The sequence below is a fragment of the Nerophis lumbriciformis genome, linkage group LG08 (genome assembly GCF_033978685.3).
Source record: "Nerophis lumbriciformis linkage group LG08, RoL_Nlum_v2.1, whole genome shotgun sequence".
Lineage (NCBI taxonomy): Eukaryota > Metazoa > Chordata > Actinopteri > Syngnathiformes > Syngnathidae > Nerophis > Nerophis lumbriciformis.
The window spans coordinates 177,501-203,780 of NC_084555.2; the positions used below are offsets into that span (position 1 = coordinate 177,501).

General features: G+C 41.0%; 1 protein-coding gene across 3 annotated transcripts in view; it reads left to right on the top strand.

The window, feature by feature from the left end:
* The window catches only part of diras1b (DIRAS family, GTP-binding RAS-like 1b), a 37,961-nt gene that overhangs the window by 2,399 nt on the left and 9,282 nt on the right, over positions 1 to 26,280 (top strand). The window contains exon 1 of one of the 3 annotated variants that reach the window (XM_061968062.2): positions 4,088 to 4,326. The exons of 1 other annotated variant lie outside the window; for it this stretch is intronic. The gene's annotated coding sequence lies outside the window, so the exon portion shown is untranslated. Of the gene's footprint in view, positions 1 to 4,087; positions 4,327 to 17,094; positions 18,145 to 26,280 lie in introns of those variants that run through there. One more of the 3 variants, XM_061968063.2, reaches the window with a different exon arrangement.

Here is a 26,280-nt window from a genome sequence, read left to right on the forward strand (position 1 = left end):
ACGATACCGATAATAAAAAAAACAATACCGATAATTTCCGATATTACATTTTAACGCATTTATCTGCCATTTATCATCTCTAATTAATATAGTTTTTTTTACAGAAAAAAAAGAATGCTGCACATTTCAAATCTGTTTTTTTTCACCAGCTTTTTCAAAAAATCCTCATGTTTTTTGTTGTTTTTCATTGTTATTACATTTGGATCTTTTTCACGGCCCATTAGAGTCAAATATTATGAATTTATTTTAAGAATAATACGATAAACCATATACATTTCTGGGGCTTTTTTAGTTTATTTGTAATTATTTTTGTTACTATGATACACCTTTTTTTTTATTCTAACCTTTTTCCATACATTTTGTCAAACAGATTTTTAATGTTTTCTCAATGTATTGAATTTTTGTTATTATCATTTACCAAATCTGAAGCTTTTGTGGTGGCCCAGCATTAGTGAATGATTGGGAATATATTTGTAACAGGAAAAAAAAATAAAAATGAATGAGGGTAAACTATTTTTAAATGTGTTAAAAGTGTATAACATACAAACCAATACAAAAACCATGTCTGGAGCTGCAAAAAGTTAAAAGCCTTATGTAAGTGTTATAATGAAGGCAACACATTAATAAGTAAGTGTCTCAAAGGGTGAGATAACTCCTGGAAATTACTGTCTTAAAACTGCCAAACGTATAGATGTGTGTGTCTGTCTTAAAACTGCCAAAGGTATAGATGTGTGAGTCCAAGTTAAAGGAAAGGACAGGCTGTCTTCTTCTAATGGATTCATTACAATCTTTGCAAGTTGGGTAACGTTTGCTGTGGTCTGGAACAACATGGCGCACAATCAGAAATGCAGCCAATATTACATACAGATAATGTGTCATGAGACATGCAAATATAAATTAAATCCACAGAGGACATAAGTAAAGGAAATTAAATTAGCTCAAATATACCTCCAAACGAGGCATAATGATGCAATATGTACACACAGCTGGCCTAAATAGCATCGATTATAATCACTCCAAGCAAGTCAATAACATCTACAAAGCTCACCTTTGCACATTCACGCACAGCATAAAACGTTTGGTGGACAAAACGATAAAACACATCTTTCTGTGGCAGCGTCGGAGAAAGTTGTACATGTAAACAAACTGTTATATTTTATATTGCTTTTATGGTACATTTTTAGTCTACTTAATACCTGCATACCCTTTCCATCCTTTGAAACTGATCTACTGTGTGGAATAATTCCCCTTATAGATCAATAAAGTTTGTCTAGGTCTAAGTCGAAACTACGGTGAGTTCAATGACTGCCAAAATTAGTAGGACAAAACGGCGCTGGCCAAATACTCTCATCAGTGAAGCATAAACACAAACATTAAACAGTGGGCTTTCTAGCAATTAGGAAGGTTTGTGTCGTGTTTGTCCTCCTACAGAAACATTGTTGGAGTGGTTAGAGTGTCCGCCCTGCGATCGGTAGGTTGTGAGTTCAAACCCCGGCCTAGTCATACCAAAGACTATAAAAAATGGGACCCATTACTTCCCTGCTTGGTTGGAATTGGGAGTTAAATTTTGATTGACTGATTGAGAAGTTTATTGACATCTTAAAGAATTGAATCCATGTAATGCTTTAAAAAGGCAAATGGATGGCACAAAAAGTGGCCCATGAAATATTCATCACATTTGATACATTCAATAATAAAAGATATATAACCTGTAACATGTATATAAAAAATTACGTTAAAAAAAATGGATAAATGATGTACATATACACTGTATACATGTCAGGCGATTTGAAAAACAATATATACAAAAAAAAAATCACCGTAATGATTTCCCGGGCGTGACCACCGCTGCTGCTCACTGCTCCCCTCACCTCCCAAGGGGGGTGAACATGGGGACGGGTCAAATGCAGAGGACAAATTTCACCACACCTAGTGTGTGTTTGTCAGGTTCAAACACCGAACTATTTATTACACAAGACAAGAAGAAGGACTCAGGCAGAGACGGAGTTCAATTTTGCTCATGAGGAGAGATGTATTGGGCTGCACGCTCAGGTACAGTTTCACCTTACGCTCGAAGGTACAGTCCCACGTGCTCCTCTATTTATTCGGGAGGTCCCTAGTTAACATCACTGAGGCTGCTTCTGAAGGGAGAGTAGACACAATACATGACTATTCAGAATGGAAATGTGCTGACACTCGTGATTTCGCCCTGTCTTCTGTTTTATCTGCGTTGAGGTACTCGATGTCCGTCCTCGGCTGCCAACAGGCAGGGTCTGTAAGCAAACTGCTGACACGAGACAACTCGCAATGGACGATTACGAGTTGTGCCTTTGCATGGATAGAAAAGTACAACTTCAGCACAATTGATAATAACTATAGCGACGGCCCTTAAGCATAAGAGTTGTGTGATAAATTATACATAATTATTCTAACAGTGTTTGTGACAATCATTGCTACTTTAACTTTAACTTACTAAAACAACAAATATATATATTCCCCCCCCCCCCAACCCCATCTTTTTCCATTTTTAAAAAAATCACCAGTGGAGCCACTAGGGTGGCGCTAAAGAGCTGCAGGTTGCTGACCCCCCCGCCCTACCCTAATAGCATTGCTCAGCATTATTTCCTCGCCAAGGCCATGTAGGTGTACCTAATGAAGTGTCCAGTGAGCGTGATGTACTTTGCTTTGTTGTGATATCGTGATGATGCAATAGGCAGCCATTTAAACGCCATCACGGCGTTGTGTGTGCAGAATGGCGTGTGTGTGTGTGTGTGTGTGTGTGTGTGGGTTTGTCTCACCATCCTTGTGTGGAGTGAGGTTGCAACTCTCTACTCCCATCTAGTGCTAGATATATTGTTTTCATCATTCTACCTATAGTGGAAAGGGGGGCCCTCACAATCTACTAACCAAACGTGGGTCCACACAAAGTAGGCAAGACATGTAAGTGTGTGTGTGTGTGTGTGTGTGTGTGTGTGTGTGTGTGTGTGTGTGTGTGTGTGTGTGTGTGTGTGTGTGTGTGTGTGTGTGTGTTCTGGCAATGCTGACTTAATGGGGACATCACTCTGTTTACACTGTCACCTTTAGGGGACCTCTGACGGTATGGGGACAAAAAAAACAGGTCCCCTAAAGGGAAACCTTTTTAAATGATAGTCAGATCCATTCTGCAGATGCCTAAGTGATTTTTAATATAATTTTTATAATATAATTTTTTAATTAGAACTTCTTTTTTTTAATGGTCCACAGTAGTCCCGTACAAATGTGTGTGAATTATGCAAAATTATTTAAATTTGGTCCCCATGAACCATATATACTCTTTTTCCCCAGGGTCCCTAGTAAGAATGATCAGCACATTACTTCATCAATCCAGAGATTTAAAGACGTGTATGAGCTAACTGGGCAGTGGACATTTTACCTCATTTTTTTTTTATTGCCTCCACAACCTGTAGAAAGGGTGGCCCCCACAAGTCATGATCAAAAACTTGGTCCCCGTTCCAAATGATAACCAGTATGTGTGTGTTTGTCTCACCATCCTTGTGTGGAGTGAGGTTGCAACTCTCTACTCCCATCTAGGGCTAGATATATTGTTTTCATCATTCTACCTATAGTAGAAAGGGGGGCCCTCTCAACTTACTAACCAAACATGGGTCCACACAAAGTAGGCAAGACATGTAAGTGTGTGCGTGTGTGTGTGTGTGTGTGTGTGTGTGTGTGTGTGTGTGTGTGTGTGTGTGTGTGTGTGTGTGTGTGTGTGTGTGTGTGTGTGTGTGTGTGTGTGTGTGTGTGTGTGTGTGTGAGGGCACGTCACAGGCAATCTGTAGCAGGATTCCCTCCTTGTTGTCGAGCCATCTGCATTCAGACTTGGATCAAGCGGCATTAGCAACAAAAGCTGAAAGCAGCCGAGTGCATCCGAACGCTCCGCCTAGCCTCCCCATCTGTCACTGCGGGCAGGTGCGTCAGGCACGTCCTAAGAATAGATTGGATTGGATGAGGCGGATGGTGGAGGAGAAGGAGGAGGGGTGGGGGAATAAATATGTGATGCGGCGCAAACAGGAATATAGACGTATCACGGCGAGCTGCTGCGGCATTAGCAGCTTCTTAGCCAGGAGGCCAGACGGAGACGCTCAGGCTTCCACAGGTCAGACTAATACTTTGGCGCTCCAGACTCATTACATTCCTGTCAAAACCTCATGCAGCAGGAAGACTATTTAATAACAAGCATCCCCTGGCTTTTTTTTTGGGGGGGGGGGGTCTGTTTGTCAACCGCTCACAGAGGAAGTCATTGCCTCATGGCACTCAAGGAGAGAAAGTGTTGACTCTTTAGCAGAGGTGAGTAGACCAGCCAAGAATTGTACTCAAGTCTGTTAGTATTCCCTAGTACCGTATTTTTCGGAGTATAAGTCGCACCTGCCGAAAATGCATAATATAGAAGGAAAAAAACATATAAATCGCACTGGAGCCCGGCCAAACTATGAAAAAAAACTGCGACTTATAGTCCGAAAAATACAGTAGTCTTTGTGTGAGTGGCTGACCCAGAGACCCGACTATGACATGCACCCTATCTTCAGGACCATAGGGCGCACCGGATTATAAAACGCACTGCCGATGAATGGTCTATGTTTGATCTTTTTCCACATATAAGACTCACCGGATTATAAAACGCACTGCGAATGAATGGTCTATGTTCGATCTTTTTTCATATATAAGACGCACCACCGATGAATGGTCTATTTTCGATCTTTTTTTCACATATAAGGCGCACCGGATTATAAGACGCACTGCCGATGAATGGTCTATGTTCGATCTTTTGCCATATATAAGACGCAGCGGACTATAAGGCACTGCCGATGATTGGTCTATTTTTGAGCTTTTTTCATATATAAGGCACACCGCAGATGAATGGTCTATGTTCGATCTTTTTTCAAATATAAGGCGCACCGGACTATAAGGCGCACTGCTGATGAATGGTCTATTTTTGATCTTTTTCATATATAAGGCGCACATACTGCCGATGAATGGTCTATGTTCGATCTTTTGCCATATATAAGACGCAGCGGACTATAAGGCGCACTGCCGATGATTGGTCTAATTTTGAGCTTTTTCATATATAAGGCGCACCGCCGACAAATGGTCTATGTTCGATCTTTTTTCAAATATAAGGCGCACCGGACTATAAGGCGCACTGCCGATGAATGGTCTATGTTCGATCTTTTTGCAAATATAAGGCACACCGGACTATAAGGCGCACTGCCGATGAATGGTCTATTTTTGATCTTTTTCATATATAAGACGCACCGGATTATAAGGCGCACTGCCAATGAATGGTCTATGTTCGATCTTTTTTTCATATATAAGACGCACCACCGATGAACGGTCTATTTTCGATCTTTTTTCCACATATAAGGCGCACCGGATTATAAGGCGCACTGCAGATGAATGGTCTATTTTTGAGCTTTTTTCATATATAAGGTGCACCGCCGATGAATGGTCTATGTTCGATCTTTTTTCATATATAAGGCGCACCGGACTATAAGGCGCACTGCCGATGAATGATCTATTTTTGATCTTTTTCATATATAAGGCGCACCGGATTGTAAGGCGCACTGCCGATGAGTGGTCTCTTTTCGATCTTTTTTCATATATAAGGCGCACCGCCTATGAATGGTCTATGTTTGATCTTTTTTTCATATATAAGGCGCACTGCCGATGAATGGTTTATTTGCCATCTTTTTTCATATATAAGGCGCACCGGATTATAAGGCGCACTGCCGATGAATTGTCTATTTTCGACCTTTTTTCGTATATATGGCACACCGCCGATGAATGGTCTATGTTCTATCTTTTTTCATATTTAAGTCGCACCGCCGATGAATGGTCTATTTTACACCGTTTTTCATATATAAGGCGCACCGGATTATAAGGCGCACTGCCGATGACTGGTCTATTTTCGACCTTTTTTCATATATAAGGCGCACCGGTTTATAAAGAGCACTGCCGATGAATGGTCTATGTTCGATCATTTCTCACATATAAAGGCACACCGGATTATAAAACGCACTGCCGATGAGTGGTCTATGTTCGATATTTTTTTTTCATATATAAAGCGCACCGGATTATAAGGCACACTGCCAATGAATGGTCTATGCGCGATATTTTTTTCACATATAAGGCGCACCGGATTGTAAGGCGCACTGCCGATGAATGGTCTATTTTCGATCTTTTTTCACATATAAGGCGCACCGCCGATGAATGGACTATGTTCTATCTTTTTTCATATGTAAGTCGCACCGCCGATTAATGGTCTATTTTCCAGCGTTTTTCATATATAAGGCACACCGGATTATAAGGCGCACTGCCGATGAATGGTCTATTTTCGACCTTTTTCGTATATAAGGCGCACCGTCGATGAATGGTCTATGTTCGATCTTTTTTTCATATATAAGGCGCACCGCCGATGAATGGTCTATTTTCGACCTTTTTTCGTATATAAGGCGCACCGCCGATTAATGGTCTATGTTCGATCATTTCTCACATATAAAGGGCACACCGGATTATAAAACGCACTGCCGATGAATGGTCTATGTGCGATTTTTTTTTTCATATATAAAGCGCACCGGATTATAAGGCGCACTGCCAATGAATGGTCTATGCACGATATTTTTTTCACATATAAGGCGCACCGGATTGTAAGGCGCACTGTTGTTCTATCTTTTTTCATATGTAAGTCGCACCGCCGATGAATGGTCTATTTTCCAGCGTTTTTCATATATAAGGCGCACCGGACTACAAGGCGCACTGCCGATGAATGGTCTATTTTCGACCTTTTTTCGTATATAAGGCGCACCGCCGATGAATGGTCTATGTTCGATCTTTTTTTCATATATAAGGCGCACCGCCGATGAATGGTCTATTTTCGACCTTTTTTCATATATAAGGCGCACCGGTTTATAAAGAGCACTGCCGATGAATGGTCTATGTTCGATCATTTCTTACATATAAAGGGCACACCGGATTATAAAACGCACTGCCGATGAATGGTCTATGTGCGATATTTTTTTTCATATATAAAGCGCACCGGATTTTAAGGCGCACTGCCAATGAATGGTCTATGCACGATATTTTTTTCACATATAAGGCGCACCGGATTGTAAGGCGCACTGTTGTTCTATCTTTTTTCATATGTAAGTCGCACCGCCGATGAATGGTCTATTTTCCAGCGTTTTTCATATATAAGGTGCACCGGATTATAAGGCGCACTGCCGATGAATGGTCTATTTTCGACCTTTTTTCGTATATAAGGCGCACCGCCGATGAATGGTCTATGTTCGATCTTTTTTTCATATATAAGGCACACCGCCGATGAATGGTCTATTTTCCATCTTTTTTCATATATAAGGCGCACCAGATTATAAGGTGCACCACCGATGAATGGTCTATGTTCGATCTTTTTTCACATATAAGGCGCACCGGATTATAAGGACGGCGTGGCGCAGTGGGAGAGTGGCCGTGCGCAACCCGAGGGTCCCTGGTTCAATCCCCACCTCGTACCAACCTCGTCATGTCCGTTGTGTCCTGAGCAAGACACTTCACCCTTGCTCCTGATGGCTGCTGGTTAGCGCCTTGCATGGCAGCTCCCTCCATCAGTGTGTGAATGTGTGTGTGAATGGGTAAATGTGGAAGTAGTGTCAAAGCGCTTTGAGTACCTTGAAGGTAGAAAAGCGCTATACAAGTACAACCCATTTATCATTATTTATTTATTTATAAAGCGCACTGCCGATGAATGGTCTATGTTTGATCTTTTTCCACATATAAGGCGCACCGGATTATAAAACGCACTGCCGATGAATGGTTTATTTTCGATCTCTTTTCATATGTATATATATTTTCATATATGAAATGCAGCGGACTATGAGGCGCACTGCCGATGAATGGTCTATTTTTGAGCTTTTTGGCAGTTAAAGAGAAAAAGTGAGTGTTTTGTTAGCGTTGACTATTTAGCATGTTAGCTTCCTTTTTTTCTGCCTTGTAGCTTTACACTTGTCGCACAAAGGTAAATAGAAGCAAACCGCTCTATTGTGGTGTGGTGGCGTGCGTGCTAATTGCTAACTGCGTAGTCAAAAGTGTTTGACAGGTGCAAAGCATGTTGACATGCATCTCAACACCAGTGCGTCTGTACGGGTGTGGCGGATGTAACGGCTACGTCGGAGCCCCCGCGAGTGGTCTTATCGGGGAAGGCCGACGGAACCTTAAGTCTGAGGAATTGGGTCAATGTGGAGCGGGGAAAGAGTACAGAGGAGGTTAAGCTCAATGATTAGTGACTAAGCCAAGACCACAATGTTGCAACCTTTTTACACGCCGTAACACACACTCACTCTCTCATGGATTGACATTGTCATACAAGGCCTGAGGAGGCGCTATTGTGCACTTTATCCATTTATATCCTCTGGAGTGGACATTTTTGTGTGGTCTATTGTTTTGTTTTTTGTAATAACTAGTGTGCCGTGAGATACAGTCTGGTGTGCCGTGGGAGATTATCTAATTTCACCTATTTGGGTTAAAAATATTTTTTGCAGACCAGTAATTATAGTCTGCAAATGATGTGTTGTTGTTGAGTGTCGGTGCTGTCTAGAGCTCAGCAGAGTAACCGTGTAATACTCTTCCATATCAGTAGGTGGCAGCCGGTAGCTAATTGCTTTGTAGATGTCACAAACAGCGAGAGAGGCAGTGTGCTGGTAAAAAGGTGTCAAATGCTTAAACCAAAACTAAACAACAGGTGAGTGCCCCTAAGAAAAGGCATTGAAGCTTAGGGAAGGCTATGTAGAACGAAACTAAAACTGAACTGGCTACAAAGTAAACAAAAACAGAATGCTGGAAGACAGCAAAGACTTACTGCGGCGCAAAGACGGCGTCCACAATGTACATCCGAACATGACATGACAATCAACAATGTCCACACAAAGAAGGATAGAAAACAACTGAAATATTCTTGATTGCTAAAACAAAGTAGATGCGGGAAATATCGCATGAAACTGCTACAGGAAAATACCAAAAAAAGAGAAAAAGCCACCAAAATAGGAGCGCAAGACAAGAACTAAAACACTACACAGGAAAACAGCAAAAAACTCCGAATAAGTCACGGCGTGATGTGACAGGTGGTGACAGTACACCTACTTTGAGACAAGAGCTACATTGACGCATGCTTGGTTATGGTTTAAAGTCATACCCAACAATTGCAACAACGACTTTTTCTGTCAACTGAGTTTTGTTTTTTAATGATTTCTGCTGCTGGTGTGCCTCCGCATTTTTTTCAACTCAAAAAATGTGCCTTGGCTCAAAAAAGGTTGTAAAACACTGGACTAGAGATAAGCGCTATATAAATATAATTCACTTCACAGTAAATTGACACTTGTCTATAAATGATATTAATTTGCCCAGTTTTAAAACTTTTAATACTATTGTGATAATGCATGTCGATGATACATTCTACAGCGACGCAATTTAACGTCCTAGCTAGGAAGTTAGCAACTAACGTCCCTCCAAAGTGTGAAACCACATTCTCACCTCCACGGCTGCAAATAAACTACCATATTTTCCGGACCATAGGGCGCACCGGATTATAAGGCGCATTAAAGGAGTCATATTATTATCATTTTCTCAATGTAAAAGACTTCCTTGTGGTCTACATAACATGTAATGGTAGTTCTTTGGTCAAAATGTTGCATTTATGATGTTTCACAGATCATCTTCAAGCCGCTTTCTGACAGTCGCTTCCGGATGCACCGTTTTGTGGGCGGTCTTATTTACGTGGCTCAGCCTCTTCTCCCCGTCTTCTTTGGTTGTAGCGGTGTAGTGATACACCGCTACAACCAAAGTTGTATATCATAGGTTGTTTATGTTGAGACCTCCTATAGATAAAGCTGCCATGTCCTCCACTTCTCCCAACATTTTTTTCAGTGTATAAATTGAAGAGACATGGTGACCACGCACAACCTTGTCTGGCTCCTTTTTTAATATTAAAAAGTACCAATGATTGTCACACACACACTAGGTGTGGTGAAATGAGCAGCAGCGGTGGCCGCGCCCGGGAATCATTTTTGGTGATTTAACCCCCAATTCCAACCCTTGATGCTGAGTGCCAAGCAGGGAGGTAATGGGTCCCATTTTTATAGTCTTAGGTATGACTCGGCCGGGGTTTGAACTCACAACCCACCAATCTCAGGGCGGACACTCTAACCACTAGGCCGCTGAGTTTCTGTTGTTCCCCAATCAGTTCTTGTGACAGCTGTGTGTTCCCAATACATCTTTGTAATGATTTGTAGGTCTTTCCCACATATGCCAATTTCTGACAGATATGCAATCATTTTGGAATGCTTGACTCTGTCAAAACCTTTGGTATAGTCCAGGGGTCGGCAACCCGCGGCTCCGGAGCCGCATGCGGCTCTTTGATCACTCTGATGCGGCTCAGCAGCTTACTTGCTGAACCCCCCAATTTTCCCGTGAGACTTCCGGATTTCACTGCCTCTCGCAGAAAACTCACGGGATTAATATTCACCGATTTTCACCCTTACAGCTATAATAAGGGCGTGCCATGATGGTACAACATTTGGCGCTCTATGCCAGCCCAACACTTGTTATACAATATACATCTTCTGCTTGCACATGTACGTGACAGCAAGGCATACTTGGTCAACAGCCACACAGGTTACACTGACGGTGACCATATAAAACAACTTTAACACTCTTACTAATAATGCGCCACACTGTGAACCAAAACCAAACAAGAATGACAAACACATTTCGGGAGAACATCTGCACCTTAACACAACATAAACACAACAGAACAAACACCCAGAATCCCATGCAGCCCTGACTCTTCCGGGCTACATTATACACCCCTGCTACCACCAACCCCCCCCCCCCCCCTCTGTGCGTCGGTTGAGGTGGGCGGGGTTTGGTAGCGGGGGTGTATAATGTATCCCGGAAGAGTTAGGGCTGTATGGGATTCTGGGTATTTGTCCTGTTGTGTTTATGTTGTGTTACGGTGCAGATGTTCTCCCGAAATGTGTTTGTCATTCTTGTTTGGTGTGGGTTCACAGTGTGGCGCATTATTAGTAAGAGTGTTATAGTTTTTTTTATACCGCCACCGTCAGTGTAACCTGTGTGGTTGTTGACCAAGTATGCCTTGCTGTCACCTACGTGAGCAAGCGGACACACCATACAACGTGTGGCTGATCAGGCACGCTGGGTTGTAGTGGATGCTATATGCTGTACCATCACGGCACGCATGACGCTGACAAGCGCCATTCATTTAAAACCCGCGTGCCGCACCAGCTTTGAAATTCCACATAAAGGGGTGGGCAGCGTGTCTGAGACCCCTGGTTTATACATGGCACAAAGCAAAAAGAAAACTTTGTATGCAGTGCTATTTCATTTAAAATTTCAAAAAAAAATTTGCGGCTCCCATTGTTATCTATAATTTGCTAAATTGGTCAAAATGGCTCTTTGACTGGTAAAGGTTGCCGACCCCTGGTATAGTCTATAAAGCAAATATAAACATCTCGATTGGTTTCCAACATTCTCTCACATATGATTCTTAAATTGAGGATCCCTTCTCGAGTGCCCGTGCCTGGTCTGAAACCTCTTTGTAGGTGACTTATTTCTTCATTGATTCGTTTGGTTATTCTTTGTTCTATCACTTTAAAGAGCAAAATTGTCACATGACTCATTTTGCTGGTAGTTTGGAAATCTGCACAATTTTGTGCTTTTGTTTTTTTGGCTCGGGGACAAAAATGGATTGTCCCAATTCAGCTGGTATATATCCACTGTTGTAAATTGTGTTGCACAATCTTGTTCATAATGCTATGTCGTGTTCATTTAGAGCTTTCAGTCATTCTGTTGGTATATCGTCTGGACCGTTAGGTTTTCCTTTCTTTATTGTCTTTATGGCATTTATTACTTCCTCTTTCATAATATTATGTCCATCAGTTGACTCCATCAGTGGCATTTCTGCCCTGCTTTTGTCATCATGTAGCTTAGTTACATATTCAACCCATCTGGTTGCTGTCTGCTCTTCAGCAAATATAATTTTACCGTTTTTGTCTTTGATACTCTGGAACAGAGCTGGGCAAATTAAGGACCACCGGACATTCCCAAATATTTTTTTAGATCTTTAAGATGGAAAATGTAGCTGCCACTATGATGTGCAGTCATGTTTTCTAATGACCATAATTCTTGAACTATGCAAAGTATTTCAATGCTTGGAATCTGCGCTTTGGGATGATATACTAGTTACTATGGTAATCTAATTAGTTACTATGGTAATCTAATTAGTTACTATAGTCATCTAATTAGTTACTATGGTCATCTAATTAGTTACTATAGTCATCTAATTAGTTACTATGGTAATCTACATCACAGCAGCTCAGACGAGGCACCAAGCAGTGTGGGCGGAAAGTGTTTCCACAGATGCGGAAGGAGATTTTCACAACAAAGTTCTAAAGCTTAGTGATATATCAGATATATCAAGATTGTCGGTGGGTTTATTTTGTACTCTTCGCGTTCATATTTCACTGTTTGTTGCATTTTTGGTGCGTTTCACTTGATTGTAAAGTATGTCGATCGAAAGGGGGTGTGATGTTTATATTTTGTCAATATTCGGTGTTTTATCGTTCATAGAAAATGTTTAAATTCCATTACGTTTTTTAAGGCGGTCTGTCATAACGTTTTTAGCATTCAATCAGACATTATTGTGAGGTTTTGTATTAGTGTTCCTAAAAATAGATATACCGGCCCCCAGGCACATTTTTGTCTCTGAATGTGGCCCCCGAGTCAAAATAATTGCTCAGGCCTGTTCTGGAATGATCTCCCTCTCCATGTGAGATAGGCCCCTTCTTTGGCTATTTTTAAGACCCTTCTTAAAACCCTTTTTTTTTTCACTGGCTTTTAACCCAGCATGAGACTTTAAACTGTTTTTAACTGCTTTTTACTTAACAAATTGTTCTTAGGGTAATTTGTATTTGCTTTTTCAAGGTGTATTTTACTTCTGTTTTAAATGTTATTTTTTAGTCTGTTCTCTGCCTCTATTTCTTTGTGGTGTACAGCCCTTTGTTCTTCAACTGGGGTTGTTTTTAAAGGGCTTTATAAATACAGTTGGTATGGTATGGTATGGTATGGTATGGTATGGTATAGCACTACTGCCTTTTTTCTATTTCCCCCCTGTGTTAATTATTTGATTTTAGCATACATTTATTTTGTTTTGTTATGTTTCTCAAAATCCTCAATTTCAGAACATCGACTGCTTAGCCAATGCTCCTTCTGTTGATCTATGTTTTCAGTTTTTCCATTTTGGCTAATATTTCGTCTGTCATCCATTATTTCTTTTAGAAAATTCTCCTGAAATGGCAACACTTTATCCAAAGATGTTTGAGTATTTGTTTTCAGGATACTCTATTCTTGTTCAAGCACTTCTTGAGAATGTGGTCCTTGGACTATGTGTTCTGTATCTTCTGTATGTAGTAGTGTGTTATAGATATTTGCGACTTGGATATTGTGCCTGTGTTTGTAGTCCTCTTGTAGTAGTAGGTTTAGGTGTTGGTGTTTTCTTCTTTGACTTTGTTTGATATTTTGAAGCTTGACTTGCCGTTTGAGCACGACTGGATTATGGTCTGAATATAATGTAATGTGTATACTTTCCTTGGAGGTTGTTGGTATAGTGCAGGGGTCGGCAACCCGCGGCTCCGGAGCCGCATGCGGCTCTTTGACCACTCTGATGCGGCTCAGCTGCATTCTTGCCAACCCTCCCGATTTTTCCGGGAGACTTCCGGATTTCACTGCCTCTCCCAGGGCAAACATTCTCTGATTTTCACCCGGACAACAAAATTGAGGGCGTGCCGTGATGGAACTGCATTTTGCGTCCTCTACAACCTGTCGTCGCGTCCGCTTTTTCACCTAAGAAACAGCGTGCCGGCCCAGTCACATTTTGTATGCGGCGTCTGCTCACACACTAAGTGACAGCAAGGCATACTTGTTCAACAGCCATACAGATCACACTGACGGTGGCCGTATAAACAACTATAACACTTACTAATATGCGCCACACTGTGAACCCACACCAAACAAGATTGACAAACACATTTCGGGAGAACATCCACACCGTAGCACAACATAAACACAACAGAACAAATACCCAGAATCCCATGCATCCCTAACTCTTCCGGGCTACATTACAAACCCCGCCCACATCAATCTACGCACGGGGGATGGGGGGTGTTGTTGATGTGTGGGGAGGCAGGGTTGGGGTGGCGGGCTTTGGTGGTAGCGGGGGTGTATAAAGTAGCCCGGAAGAGTTAAGGATGCATGGGATTCTGGGTATTTGTTCTGTTGCGTTACGGTGCGGATGTTCTCCCGAAATGTGTTTGTCATTCTTGTTTGGTGTGGGTTCACAGTGTGGCGCATATTAGTAAGAGTGTTAAAGTTGTTTATATCGCCACCCTCAGTGTGATCTGTATGGCTGTTAACCAAGTATGAATTGCATTCACTTATGTGTGTCTGCAGAAGCCTCATATAACATGTAACTGGGCTGGCAAGCTGTTTGTTCAAGCTGTAGAGGGCGCTAAAGCTAGTGACATCACGGCACGCCCTTATTATTGTTGTTTGAGTGAAAATCAGCATACATTCAAGAGAATAGTTTCCCTGAAATTCGGGAGTCTACCGGAAAAATCGTGAGGGTTGGCAAGTGTGACGCTGTCAAGTGCCCTTTATATAAAACTGGCGGGCCGCACTAACATTCCATTTCCATATTAAGGTGCGGGCCGCGTGTCTGAGACCTCTGCTTTATACATAGCACAAAGCAAAAAAAAAGTTTGTATGTAGTGTTATTTCATTTTAAATTTCAAAAGAGTTTTGTGGCTCCCATTGTTTTCTTTCATTTGTGGAAACGGCTCAAAATGGCTCTTTGAGTGGTAAAGGTTGCCGACCCCTGGTATACTGTATTGGTTATTGTCATTTTGTTTCTTTGACACAATTCTATTAGTCTATCCCCTTTTTCATTTTTTTTTCTCCCAGCCCAAAATGACCTGTGATTTCATTTTCTTTTTCCGATTTTGACATTAAAATCTCCAGGAATAATAAATAATAATAATACATTTTATTTATAAGGCGCCTTTCTGGGCACTCAAGGACACCGTACAAAATCACAACAATAAAATCAAATTGGATAATAAAAAAAAACAACAACAAAGAGAAAAGAAAAGATGATTACAAGGAATAAGCAGTCAGGAATAGGTTTTGAGTCTTGATTTGAAGAGGGATATTGAATCTAAGTTGCGAAGTAAAGAGTTCCAAAGATGTAGGGCAGAGCGGCCATGGTGGACAGTTGAAATAAAGGGACAGTGAGATGGATGGATGAAGAGGATCTTAGGGAAGGTGAGGGCATGGCGACATGGACCAGGTCAGAGAGATATGATGGAGAGAGGTCATGGATGGCTTTGAAAGTGAGGAGAATTATTTGAAAGTGGATGCGATGTTTGATGGGTAGCCAGTGGAGTTGCTGCAGAACAGGGCTGATGTGCTGGATTAGACACACTAATCCAGTTTGTAAGACACACTATTTCACTGGACTTGGTGTATTTGATTGTTTCTTACGAAAATTGTTCTATGGTTTCATCACTATGATCTTGCGTTGGTGCATACACTTGGATTATGTTAATATCAAAAGGTTTTCCTCAAACTTTTACTAATATTGCCCGATCTGATAATGAATGGCCAACAACGGACTATTGATTTTTGCATATTTTCTCATCATGACAGCAACTCTGTGTGTGCTCTCTTGTTATTTTTCCACTTTCTGTCCATTTCGTTTCAGCAATTCCCATGATGTCCAGATTCCTATTTTCTGCTTCTTGTATCAGGTTATCAAACTTCTCTGCTTGGTACAAAATTCTCACATTTCAAGTACCTATTCTTAACAGCTTCTGTCTGTTTTTAGAGCAACACTATCAAAAGATAACATTGCCTCTGGATTTAAAGGGGAACATTATCACCAGACCTATGTAAGCGTCAATATATACCTTGATGTTGCAGAAAAAAGACCATATATTTTTTTTACCGATTTCCGAACTCTAAATGGGTGAATTTTGGCGAATTAAACGCCTTTCTAATATTTGCTCTCGGAGTGAGTTTTTTCTCAAACACAGAGTCAAATCAGTTCTGTTATTTTCCGTTTTTTCGACTGTTTTCCGTACCTTGGAGACATCATGCCTCGTCGGTGTGTTGTCGGAGGGTGTAACAACACCAACAGGGACGGATTCAAGTTGCACCAGTGGCCCAAAGATGCCAAAGTGGCAAGAAATTGGACGTTTGTTCCGCACACTTTACCCACGAAAGCTATGCTACGACAGAGATGGCAAGAATGTGTGGATATCCTGCGACACTCAAAGCAGATGCATTTCCAACAATAAAGTCAAAGAAATCGGCCGCCAGACCCCCATTGAATCTGCCGGAGTGTGTGAGCAATTCAGGGACAAAGGACCTTGGTAGCACGGCAAGCAATGGCGGCAGTTTGTTCCCGCAGACGAGCGAGCTAATCCCCCTGGATGTCTTGGCTCACACCGTCCCTTATGCCACTGAAGATGATCAAGAGAAGAATATCGACCCTAGCTTCCCTGGCCTGCTGACATGAGGGTATGTCTACAGAATATATTAATTGATGAAAATTGGGCTGTCTGCACTCTCAAAGTGCATATTGTTGCCAAATGTATTTCATATGCTGTAAACCTAGTTCATAGTTGTTAGTTTCCTTTAATGCCAAACAAACACATACCAATCGTTGGTTAGAAGGCGATCGCCGGATTCGTCCTCGCTTTCTCCCGTGTCGCTGGCTGTCGTGTCGTTTTCGTGGGTTTCGCTTGCATACGGTTCAAACCGATATGGCTCAATAGCTTCAGTTTCTTCTTCAATTTGGTTTTTGCTACCTGCCTCCACACTACAACCATCCGTTTCAATACATGCGTAATCTGTTGAATCGCTTAAGCCGCTGAAATCCGAGTCTGAATCCGAGCTAATGTTGCTATAGCTTGCTGTTCTATCCGCCATGTTTGTTTGTGTTGGCTTCACTATGTGACGTCACAGGAAAATGGACGGGTGTATATAACGATGGTTAAAATCAGGCACTTTGAAGCTTTTTTTAGGGATATTGCGTGATGGGTAAAATTTTGAAAAAAACTTCGAAAAATATAATAAGCTACTGGGAACTGATTTTTAATGGTTTTAACCCTTCTGAAATTGTGATAATGTTCCCCTTTAAGAACAATAAATTAGTTTTTAGTATAAGTTTGCTGGTTTCAAGAAATGTAATGCTAAGCGCATATCATTATGTCAAGATAATGGCACTAGAATATTTTTCAACATATTGAGCAAAAAGGTCTCTTTTTTTTCTCCTTAGAAAAGTGCACTTGTTATTAGTGAGAATATACTTATTTTAAGGTATTTTTGGCTTCATTGAGGTTAGCTAATTTGACTTGTTTTGGAAAGTCTTGACAAGCCAAATGTTCTTGTTCTATTGGCAGATAATTTTGCTTAGTTCAAATAAAATACCCCTCATTTTTGTATTATTTCTTCTTGTTTTTGAACACTGACTTTTTGCAGTGAAGTGACTGGTCTAGTGTTGTACAATCTGGTCTGAGGCAGTAAAAGGAGCTCATCTTAGCATTTTCCAACCAAAATGTCCCTGTGAGGACAAAATGTCACAAGTGGTGCCTGACAAAGATGGACAGAACGCAGCTTGATGATCACGCGACATTGCATGTTACTGTGGGTGTGTGTGTGTGTGTGTGTGTGTGTGTGTGTGTGTGTGTGTGTGTGTGTGTGTGTGTGTGTGTGCGTGCGTGTGCGCGCTCGGGCCTAAATCTGTTGATCCTGTTTGGCCGCCCGTGGCCAAATAGCCGTGCTCGCTCGCCGCGGCATTCCAATATCCCGATTATCCCGCCAGAATACCTCAGTCTGCTTAATCACGCTCTTGATCTGTTGGACGCCATTGTGTCAGATGCCGCTTAATGCGCTTCCTGCTCGAGTGGCTCGCTCTCTCTCAAGGCAAATTATGTGCATATTTTGCCGGCGAGGAAGGTGACATTTTACGGCTCGGAGAGAGGGGTGGGTGGCGAGACAAGATGAGGAGGCCTCGGTTTGTGCCAAAGCCATCTGCTAATGAAGGTGGGGTATAGGATGCTGTATAGGGAGCGCACCATGAAAGGGCCGCAGTCCGGTCTGAGGACGCTCGTGGCGGTTTAGGCCTGGCGTGAAGGACGCTTGTCGGGAGTGTAGCTCGCGCGTCACCTGGGAGTGCGTGTGTGCGTGTGAGAGACGGCTAATTTTAGCTCCATGAAAAAAGAGGGAGGCGCGGGGGAGGTAGGTGTTGATGAGCGGCAGCGTCGTCGTCACGGAGAGAGAGAAAATAAATAAATAAAAGCAACCGTTGCAGGAGGATGCGGGGCAGGCGGCCAGACGGATGGATAGACGAGCCTCCATCGATCAGAAGCGCAGAAGCATTCGTTTATTGATCAAACAGCAGCAGGGCCGCAGGGGGGGGGGGGGGGGGGGGGGGGGGGGGGGGCAGGGCGGGGGAAAACACGACCGCATAGATTTAAAGAGACGATAAGCGAAAAAAAGAGTTTGCTGAGCTAGACAGCATTTGTGTGTGTGTGTGTGTGTGTGTGTGTGTGTGTGTGTGTGTGTGTGTGTGTGTGTGTGTGTGTGTGTGTGTCTGTCTGTTCTGGCAATGCTTACATAATGGCGACATCGCTCTGTTTACACAGTCACCTTTAGGCATACTTGCCAACCCTCCCGGATTTTTCGGGAAACTCCCGAAATTCAGTGCCTCTCCCGAAAACCTCCCGGGACAAATTTTCTCCCAAAAATGATCGGACTCAGGTCCGCCTGAATTTCAGTGTAACCCACAATATAAACAGCGTGCAAGCCCAATCACGTTATAACTGTAGAATGATGGAGGGCGAGTTCTTGGTTTCTTATGTGGGTTTATTGTTAGGCAGTTTCATTAACGTCCTCCCAGTGCGGTAACAACACGCAACAACAGCAGTCACGTTTTTTGTCTACCGTAAAGCAGTTCGTCTGCCGTAAACAGCAATGTTGTGACACTCTTAAACAGGACAATACTGCCATCTAGTGCATTTGATGAAAGCACTTTTGTGCGTGCCACACAGCAATGCATCATCAGAGAGGGTGTTCAGCATGGTTCGAAAAATAGTGACAGAGAATAGAACAAGGATGGACAATTCAACCCTTAACTCAACAATGAGTAGATGAGTGTTATGTGTGTGTATATGTGTAAATGAACACTGAAATTCAAGTATTTATTATATATATATATATATATATATATATATATATATATATATATATATATATATATATATATATATATATATATATATGTATATATATATATATATATATATATATATATATATATATATATATATATATATATATATATGTATGTATATATATATATATATATATATATATATATATATATGTATATATATATATATATATATATACATATATATATATATATATATATATATATATATATATATATATATATATATATATATATATATATATATATATATATATATATATGAAATACTTGACTTGGTGAATTTTAGCTTTTAATATACTCCTCCCCTCTTAACCACGCCCCCAACCACGCCCCGCCCTCCCTGCCCCCCACCTCCCGAAATCGGAGGTCTCAAGGTTGGCAAGTATGCCTTTAGGGCAGTGGTCCCCAACCTTTTTCGAACCGCGGGGGGGGTTATTGTTTTGGTTATTTTTGTCATAAAAAAATACAATCATGTGTGCTTACGGACTGTATCCCTTGCAGACTGTATTGATATATATTGATATATAATGTAGGAACCACAATATTAATAACAGAAAGAAACAACCCTTTTGTGTGAATGAGTGTAAATGGGGGAGGGAGGTTATCTGGGTTGGTGCATTAATTGTAAGTATATCTTTTGTTTTTTATGTTGATTTAATAAAAAAATATATATATATTTTTTTTTTTTCTTGTGCCGCCCGGTACTGATCGATCCACGGACCAGTACCGGGCCACGGCCCGGTGGTTGGGGAGCACTGCTTTAGGGGACCTCTGACGGTATGGGGACAAAAAAACAGGTCCCCTAAAGCAGTGGTCCCCAACCACCGGGCCGCGGCCCAGTACCGGTCTGTGGATCGATTGGTACCGGGCCACACAAGAAATTATAAAAAAATAAAAATAAATAAAAAATAAAACAATTATTTTTATTAAATCAACATAAAAAACACAAGATACACTTACAATTAGTGCACCAACCCAAAAAACCTCCCTCCCCCATTTACACTCATTCACACAAAAGGGTTGTTTCTTTCTGTTATTAATATTGTGGTTCCTACATTATATATCAATATATATCAATACAGTCTGCAGGGATACAGTCCGTAAGCACACATGATTGTGCTCCACTAATAGTACTAACCTTTAACACTTCATTTGACTCATTTTCATTCATTACTAGTTTCTATGTAACTGTTTTTATATTGTTTTACTTTCTTTTGTTATTCAAGAAAATGGTTTTAACTGATTTAATTTATTTTATTTTATAATTTTTTTTTAAAAAGGACCTTATCTTCACCATACCTTGTTGTCCAAATTAGGCATAATAATGTGTTAATTCCACGACTGTATATATCAGTATCGGTTGATATCGGTATCGGTTGATATCGGTATCGGTAATTAAAGAGTTGGATAATACCAGGATATCGGCTATCGGCAAAAAGCCATTATCGGACATCCCTAATATTGATATATAATATAGGAACCAGAAATATTAATAACAGAAAGAAACAACCCTTTTGTGTGAATGAGTGTGAATGGGGGAGGGAGGTTTTTTGGGTTGGTGCACTAATTGTAAGTGTATCTTGTGTTGTTTTATGCTGATTTAATTAAAAAAAAATACAAATTAAAATAAATGGGTTTTTTTGTTTGTTTTTTATTTCTTGTGCCCGGTACCAATCGATCCACGGACCGGTACCGGGCCACGGCCCGGTGGTTGGGGACCACTGCCCTAAAGAGAAACATTTTTAAATGATAGTCAGATCCATTCTGAAGTGATTTTTAAGCTTTGGTCGGTTAATTTGAGTGTGAAGGGTACAAAATTACGACCTCCCTCCCTTAGAAACAGCTGTTGCCATGGAATCAGGGGAAGTCCAAATAAAAGAGGAGGCGTACAATCTTTCGTCAGAGCGTGGAACGGCACTGTTCAAGGGTACAGTGTCTATGCGTTTCTCCTCATTGAGCCAAATTGAATTCGGTCTGTTTAATTCCTTGCTTCTTGTCTTGTTTAATAGATGCTATCAGTGTTTGAACCTGACACAACCACAACTAATAATAATAATGATAATAAATTGATACTACATTTGATCATTTTTAATCATACCACTTTTAAAAAAAATCATAAAAACGATCATTACCTCGAAGGGCAAAAAAGCAAATCGAATTACTTTGTAATGATAAAACATGTTGTTACACCTGTTGTTGTTATACCTGCTACCACTATGAATAATAACACATAGTAAAGAAAAATACAATTGTAATAGCTCAAATAGTATGTTATATATTGAAGGATTGTACAAACCTATCATAATGTATCACTTAGTGAGTGTGTGCTTATGATTACACCATGTGTGCGCGTTGTTGTTGCATTATTTTTGCGGTGGTTGCAACTTTAAAGTCGCATAAGAAGAGTCTCCTTTAGCCATGATCACGAGGCGCTCTCTAAGCCGGGACTGTAATGAAACACTAGATTAACGTCAATACTCAACGGGACAAGTGGATTTCTGTCATGAGCCCACTATTGATGAAGGGCCACATGTAATTGCACGGCCCGCGCTCTGGATAATATCAGTGGAGGGCTTGGGACTGAATTGAGATCCTGGGTAGCGTCTGGTGACTTTAGCATGGATCTACAGTATACTGTATGGCACAGGCTGCCACAACAAGCATTGGTTCATTTCTGGAGTGGAATGGCTGCTGCCGCCGTCCAGGACAGTGTTTTTCAACCTTTTTTTGAGGCAAGGCACATTTTTTTCATCAAAAAATACGGAGGCACACCACCAGCAGAAAACGTTACAAAATGAAGCTCCACCAGGTCGTCGTGCCTTATTTTGAGTTTGTTGGTGTTTTCCTGTGTGTAGTGCTGTAGTTCTTTATTTGTTTGCCAATAAATAGCTTCACACAACCATTAAAGGGGAACATTATCACAATTTCAGAAGGGTTAAAACCATTAAAAATCAGTTCCCAGTAGCTTATTTTATTTTTCAAAGTTTTTTTCAAAATTTTACCCATCACGCAATATCCCTAAAAAAAGCTTCAAAGTGCCTGATTTTAACCATCGTTATATACACCCGTCCATTTTCCTGTGACGTCACATAGTGAAGCCAACTCAAACAAACATGGCGCATAGAACAGCAAGCTATAGCGACATTAGCTCGGATTCAGACTCGGATTTCAGCGGCTTAAGCGATTCAACAGATTACGCATGTATTGAAACGGATGGTTGTAGTGTGGAGGCAGGTAGCGAAAACTAAATTGAAGAAGAAACTGAAGCTATTGAGCCATATCGGTTTGAACCGTATGCAAGTGAAACCGACGAAAACGACACGACAGCCAGCGACACGGGAGAAAGCGAGGACGAATTCGGCGATCGCCTTCTAACCAACGATTGGTATGTGTTTGTTTGGCATTAAAGGAAACTAACAACTATGAACTAGGTTTACAGCATATGAAATACATTTGGCAACAACATGCACTTTGAGAGTGCAGACAGCCCAATTTTCATCAATTAATATATTCTGTAGACATACCCTCATCCGCGCTCTTTTCCTGAAAGCTGATCTGTCCAGTTTTGGAGTTGATGTCAGCAGGCCAGGGAAGCTACGGTCGATATTCTTCTCTTGATCATCTTCGGTGGCATAAGGGACGGTGTGAGCCAAGACATCCAGGGGGTTTAGCTCGCTCGTCTGCGGGAACAAACTGCCGCCATTGCTTGCCGTGCTACCGAGGTCCTTTGTCCCTGAATTGCTCACACACTCCGGCAGATTCAATAGGGGTCTGGCGGCAAATTTCTTTGACTTTATGGTTGGAAATGCATCTGCTTTGAGTGTCTCAGGATATCCACACATTCTTGCCATCTCTGTCGTAGCATAGCTTTCGTGGGTAAAGTGTGCGGAACAAACGTCCAATTTCTTGCCACTTTCGCATCTTTGGGCCACTGGTGCAACTTGAATCCGTCCTGTTGGTGTTGTTACACCCTCCGACAACACACCGACGAGGCATGATGTCTCCAAGGTACGGAAAACAGTCAAAAAAACAGAAAATAACAGAGCTGATTTGACTCGGTGTTTGAGAAAATGGTGGATTGCTTCCCGATGTGACGCCACGTTGTGACGCCACGTTGTGACGTCATCACTCTGAGAGCGAATATTAGAAAGGCGTTTAATTCACTAAAATTCACCCATTTAGAGTTCGAAAATCGGTCAAAAAAATATATGGCCTTTTTTCTGCAACATCAAGGTATATATTGACGCTTACATAGGTCTGGTGATAATGTTCCCCTTTAAGCATGAGTGGAAGAAAGGTTTTTATGTTATCATTCATATTCTCCGAAGAATAGCCAAGAAATCATAAATTCTCCCAGGGTATGTAAACTTATGAGCACGACTGTATGTTCATCAGCAGCAAGACTCTACATGTGCACCCTCATTCTTTAAACACCTATGAATTCCAACCACATATTTTAGCTTCGATAGTCGGATAGGTAAGTTTTATGATAATTAAGGTGAATATACAGTTGTGGAGGGGGGCGTGGTCTGCGGGCCTGCCGCAGAGCGGGGTGTGTAAGGACCGGCCTCGAAGCACAGCTGGCAGGTGATTGGATTACCCAGCTGGGGCTGATCATCCAATACGCAATTTAAAGACTTGCATGCAACGTAAAGTCTGCACTTTTGGACGCGAGTTGAGATGAAACGTCGGTGCGTGGCACGTCATCATGCTTTTTTTTTTAAACACTTTATTCAAAACCTCCTGTGACAAAAATATGTTCTACAAATGAGCAAAGTGGATGTTTGCTGACATCTTGAAGCACATTTCCGAGACCAGTGTTTTTCAACCACTGTGCCGCGGCACACTAGTGTGCCATGAGATATTGTCTGGTGTGCCGTGGGAAATTATGCAACTTCACCTAATTTGTCCCAAACATATTTTTTTGCAAATCAATAATTAGAATCTGCAAATAACGTGCCGTTGCTTAGTGTCTGTGCTGTGTCGAACTCGGCAGGGTAACCACGTAACACTCCATGTCAGTATTTGGCAGCGGGTAGTTAATTGCTTTGTAAAAGTCGGAATGTGTCGGGTGAGACGAGGACGATTTGTCGTGATCCCAATATGCAGACCACAGCGGGAGGCAGCGTGCAGGTAAAAAGGAATGTAATGCTTAAACCATAAATTAACAAAAGGGAAAGGAAAAAACAATGGCTATGCAAAACGAAAGTAAAACTGAACTGGCTACAAAGTAAACAGAAACAAAATGCTGGACGACAGCAAAAACTTACGGCGTCCACAAACTACATCCGTACATGACATGACAATCAACAATGTCCACACAAAGAAGGATAGCAACAACGTAAATAGTCTTGCTTGCTAACACATAGCAGGTGCTCAAAGGAAGACATGAAACTGCTACAGGAAAACACCAACAAAACAGGAAGGGCCACCAAAATAACATCGCAAGAAAAATGGGCTGCATGGTCGAGTCGCCAGAAGAAAGCCATTTCTGCGCAAATGTCACAAAGTATCCCGCTTACATTATGCCAAACAGCACAGAGATAAGCCTCAAAACTTCTGGAACAAAGTAATTTGGAGTGATGGCTTTCTTCTGGCGACTCGACCATGCAGCCCATTTTTTCCTTCAAGCGCCTCCTTATTGTGCATCTTGAAACAGCCACACCACAATTTTTCAGAGAGTCCTGTATTTCAGCTGAAGTTATTTGTGGATTTTTCTTTGTATCTCGAACAATTTTCCTGGCAGTTGTGGCTGAAATCTTTGCTGGTCTACCTGAATCCCTCATTTTCCACTTCTTAATCAGCGTTTGAACACTGCTGATTGGTATTCTCAATTCCTTGGATATCTTTTTATACCCCTTTCCTGTTTATTGCAGTTCAATTACCTTTTCTCGCAGATCCTTTGACATCCTTTGGAATCTGTGCTTTTGCATGATATACTAGTTACTATGGTAGTCTAATTAGTTACTATGGTAAGTTAAGTCACAGCAGCTCAGACGAGGCACCAAGCAGTGTGGGTGGGGAGCGTTTCCACAGAGCGTTTCCACAGAGTGTTTCTACAGCGGCCAGCCTGAAATGTGGGTGTCAAGGACAGACGTGGAAGGAGATTTTTACAACAAAGTTCTAAAACTTAGTGATACATCAGATACATCAGATAGTAGGTGGGGTTTTTTTTTGTTTTTTTACCCTTCGAGTTCATATTTCGTTGTTTGTTGCCTTTTTGTTGCATTTTCGCTTGATTGTAAAATATGTCAATGGAGAGGGGGTGTGACGTTCATATGTTGTCAATATTCAGTGTTTTATCGGTCATAGTTGATATTGTAAATCCCACATTCTTTATTTTCATGTACATTCTGGGTGTCTCATTCAGTAAAAAAATAATTTAAATTCCAAAATTACCTTTCAATCAGACATTATTGTGAGGTTTTGTATTAGTGTACAAGAGACTATACAGCTGATTTTCACAGCTTACATATATATATATATATATATATATATATATATATATATATATATATATATATATATATATATATATATATATATATATATATATATATATGTGTGTGTGTGTGTGTGTGTGTGTGTGTGTATAGATGGATAGTACTTTATTGATTCCTTCAGGAGAGTTCCCTCAGGGAAATTTAAATATACATAGTATACATATGTGTGTGTGTGTGTGTGTGTATACATATGTGTGTGTGTATATATATATATATATATATATATATATATATATATATATATATATATATATATATATATATATATATATATTATATTATACAGTATACATGTGTGTGTGTATATATATATATATATATATATATCCATCCATCCATCCATTTTCTACCGCTTATTCCCTTCGGGGTCGCGGGGGGCGC